A 4,445-nucleotide genomic window follows, 5' to 3' on the forward strand; every position below is an offset into this window, starting at 1 on the left:
GAAACAAAAAATAAGGAGGCATGCAGCTCTGGTGTCTTCTTTTTACAAAGACACAATGGCAATCCCAGTATATGACCAGGACTAGGAAGAACAGCCAAGTCATGTACCTATTGAATAGATGGCATGTTGTTTTGTACTCCCAAAGATGGGAAGGGGTTTTGCCAATGTTCAGTCTGCATTAATAGGTGTGCTCAGGACTATGGGTTGGGTTTGAAGCTCCTTGAATCTAAAGTTTTTGCTTCATTTATCAAAACCTGAAGTTTTTTCAATAATTAAAAAAGAAGAACAGGGTAGAGATGGATTTAGAAAAAGGTACATAAAATTCGAGAATTATTCAAAACCTTTGGATCGTAATGCTGTCAACTAAGGGACCAGACTGTCCAGAGAAGAGTTAAGGATTAATTTGCCCAGTAACTTATAGAAATCTCATGCAATTTTGTATCTTCTCTACGTGAAAGAGAAGGAGACTGTAGTCTAATTTTTTTTTACTAATCTGTAAGAAAAGAACAAGATTTTCTTCAGACAGGTGCCAAGCCCTTATGTACCTTACCTACATCATACCATTTAATCCTCACCGTAATCTCACCAGGTAGTGTTATCTTTCTCATTGAATACTTAGGAAAGAACATTCATCACAAGGCTAAGTTCTATAATGGGCAAACTCCCCCACCTGCACCCCAATTTCAAAGGTTTAACACAATACAGATTTACTTCTTTCCCAGGCAAAAGGACAATGTGAATTCTGACTGGGTGGCTAACCTGGCAGCACCTATGGGAGCGAGGACAATGATAAGAGGCAGTAAGAAGAATCCTGCGGTATGACTAAAGCCAAGCCCCATCATTGGTATGTATCATTGGTACTCTCATATCATTGTGTAAAACTCAATTTCAGGTATTCATCCAGATTCAAGGGTGGGTGAGAAATACATATTAACTGTGTGCCCAGAGGGACGGAAAAGCTGGATACTGTGAGTATTAAAAGTTTCCGCCATTAAAAACTGTGAAGCTAGAGGTTAAATATTTATTATTGATTTTCTCTTTTTAAAAAGATCTAAGGCAGGGCATTGAAAGCACATGCCCAAAGTCACACAGCCGTTAAGTGGCACAGCAAGGATCTGAACTCATGCTCACCTGGCTCCAGAGTCTATAACCTGCACCATAATACAGTGCTTCTCAAACTGCCCTGCACCCAGGAGGAACTCTGTAGTATGGTTTTTTAGATACTTAACAGATTAAAGCATGTTTCACACGCTGGAACAAGACACAGTCCCTTCCCAAGCCTAGTAGCACCAAAGACAAATTTAGTTGAACCCTAAAAATTGTATCTGTTTTTATAGGGCAGTGAGAGGGCCAAGTTTAAAGAGCAGAACAGCAGCCTGTTTTGTTTCATGTAAAAATTTGTTTTGTTTGTTCAGAAGTTAATCTCCTCTTATTTACACATACCGTTTAGACCTGAACTCTTGCCCTTTTATTCTGGGCAGAGACTTCCAGGAGGAATGCTTAGCCCCTTGAAGTTTTATTCTTTATATAATTAAAGGCTTAATTTCAGCCCCAGGTCAGCTACACACAATAGCAGCTTTTCCAAACACCTGGGAATGAAAGCGTGTCATCAAAACAAACTGCTTCTCTCTCATCTTAGTTCCAAGAGTCAATCACAGAACATACATCCTGAGGCTAGAAGAATGCTAGCTCTTTTTTCTTTCCCCGGGAGGAGCATCAATTATTAATTCAAGGTCAAGTTGGAGACATTTGACTTTAATAGGCATTTTTTAAAATAGCCTATTTACTATGTAGGCAGAAAAGAGAAAACTAAAAATTCTCTTCTCATCGCTACTAACTATTTGGCAAAAAGAAAGTTGGTTAAGTTAGTTAGGTTTTTGGTTAAACAAAAGCAATAAGGATTAGTTATTATAGAGGAAATAGGCAGCTAAGACTATGTCACGGCTGATATTTATGAGACATTATGAAGAGCAAAAACACTGCGGGCTTGGCTGCATTTCAATCGGATGGTTTAGGAGTCAGCTGCGGCGGGACTGGAGGGCAAGTAACCATGTCAGCAGCAGCCGTGGATGCAGTTAATGCCACTCCTGTCGAAGTCCAAAGAAATGAGTTTAGAAGAACCAAAAAAGATGACCAGAGAAGACTGGAGAAAGAGGAAGGAGCTGGAAGAACAGTGAAAACTGGGTAATGCCCCTGCAGAAGTTGATGAAGAAGGAAAAGACATCAACCCTCATACTCCTCAGTATATCTCCTCAGTGCCATGGTATATTGATCCATCAAAAAGACCTACTCTGAAGCACCAGAGACCACATCCAGAAAAACAAAAGCAGTTCAGCTCATCTGGAGAGTGGTACAAGAGGGGTGTAAAAGAGGTTTGTGCAACTACTCAGTACCGGAAAGGAGCATGTGAAAATTGTGGGGCTATGACACACCAAAAGAAAGACTGCTTTGAGAGACCCAGGAGAGTTGGAGCCAAATTTACAGGTACTAATGTAGCTCCAGATGAACACGTGCAGCCTCAGCTGTTTGACTATGATGGGAAGAGGGACCGATGGAATGGCTACAATCCAGAAGAACACATGAAGATCATAGAAGAATATGCCAAAGTTGAATTGGCAAAAAGAACATTAAAAGCCCAGAAACTCCAAGAGGAATTAGCCTCAGGAAAATTAGTGGAACAGGCTAATACTCCAAAACATCAGTGGGGAGAAGAGGAACCAAATTCTCAGACAGAAAAAGATAATAGTGAAGATGAGGATGAAGATAAATATGCAGATGATATTGACATGCCTGGACAGAATTTTGACTCTAAGAGAAGAATTATAGTCCAGAATCTCAGGATTTGAGAAGATATTGCAAAATATTTGAGGAATTTAGATTCAAATTCTGCCTACTATGATCTCAAAACCAGAGTAATGAGAGAGAATCCTTATGCCAAAATGGGGGAAAGAATCCAGATGAAGTGAGTTATGCTGGCGATAACTTTGTTACATACACAGGAGATACCATTTCAATGGCTGAGACACAGCTGTTTGCTTGGAAAGCCTAAGACAAGGGATCTGAAGTGCATCTGCGGGCTGACCCAGCAAAGCTAGAGTTGTTGTATAAGTCCTTCAAAGTCAAAAAAGAAGATCTGAAAGAACAGCACAAAGAAAGCATTCTGGAAAAGTATGGTGGCCAAGAACACTTGGATGCTCCTCCAGCTGAATTGCTTTTAGCCCAGACTGAAGACTATGAGGAGTACTCAAGACACAGAACAGTCATCAAAGGGCAGGAGTGGGCTGTTGCATGTTCTAAGTACAAGGAGTATGTGAAGATCAACAATCACACACATATCTGGGGATCTTACTGGAAAGAAGGCCGATGGGGATACAAATGCAGTCACTCTTTTTTCAAGTATTCTTATTGTAGTGGGAAAGAGGTTATTAATCCAGAAGAAGGTATTATATAGCTGGAGAAGAATGTGTGACAAAACCTCAGACCCTCATGGAGATGCATCAGGAAAAATTGAAAGAGGAGAAAAAGAAGCAAAAAAAGAAAAAGCAGCAGCATCGAAAGAGCAATTCAGATAGTGATGATGAGGAAAAGAAGCATGAAAAATTGAAAAAGGCACTGAATGCAGAGGAGGCCCGCCTTCTTCACATCAAGGAAATCATGCAGATTGATGAGAGGAAAAGGCCTTTGACAATAGCATATATGAAACCTGGGAACCTACTGAAGAAGAAATGGAGGCCTATAGAATGAAACGTCAGAGGCCAGATGACCCCATGGCTCCTTTCCTTGGACAGCAGTAACTAGTCACAGAGGTTTGTCCAGAATGGGCACAACTAATATGTTTCTTTTTGGCTTCTTGATGATGACTGTAGAAAAATCTTTTTCTACTCTTCTGCCATTTGACTTTAATAGAGCTTTCGGAAGTCTCCATGTAAATTCATTTCTTCCACACTGAAGAAAAATAACTAAGGGAACCAGCAGTTAGCATAATGGCTATGTCGCTGGACTCCCACGTAGTCGACCGAGGTTCGCGTCCCGGACCTGGTGGCTTAAAACTCACGCCGGGCGCGTGTGCATGCGTGCCTAAGATCCTGAGAGGAGAATGGAGGAGAAGGGATTGCGGTGTGACCATCCCCCCTGGGGGGGTGATTTCTCGCTTTCTGTCTCTATGTCTCTCTGTCTGTCTGGTGAGTGCATGCGCCCTATAGCAAAAATCTCTCCAAAAAAAAAAAAAAAAAGAAACAAAACTAAGAAGACAAATAAAGAGGAAGTATATTAAGTGTGGATTAAGATTTTTATTTCCAATTTTGTGTTAGTGATGTGGAAAAAAGCCTTGGTTTTACACCTATCAAGAGTGAAATCAGATGTCTTCTACTCAACAGTTACTGAGTCTCAAACTTTATTTCCTCAATTTTTTGACCCTTTATTTAGTGTTAGCACTGATTTTGAAG

The 4,445-nt window shown here is 40.6% G+C and overlaps 1 pseudogene; it reads left to right on the top strand.

Moving 5' to 3' along the window:
* Positions 1-2,050: 2,050 nt before the first annotated feature.
* Positions 2,051-3,794, top strand: LOC102497797 (pre-mRNA-splicing factor SLU7 pseudogene; annotated as a pseudogene).
* Positions 3,795-4,445: the final 651 nt, after the last annotated feature.

This window comes from Tupaia chinensis, unplaced genomic scaffold, assembly GCF_000334495.1.
Source record: "Tupaia chinensis unplaced genomic scaffold, TupChi_1.0 Scaffold000255_1, whole genome shotgun sequence".
In the NCBI taxonomy this organism is placed as follows: Eukaryota; Metazoa; Chordata; class Mammalia; order Scandentia; family Tupaiidae; genus Tupaia; species Tupaia belangeri.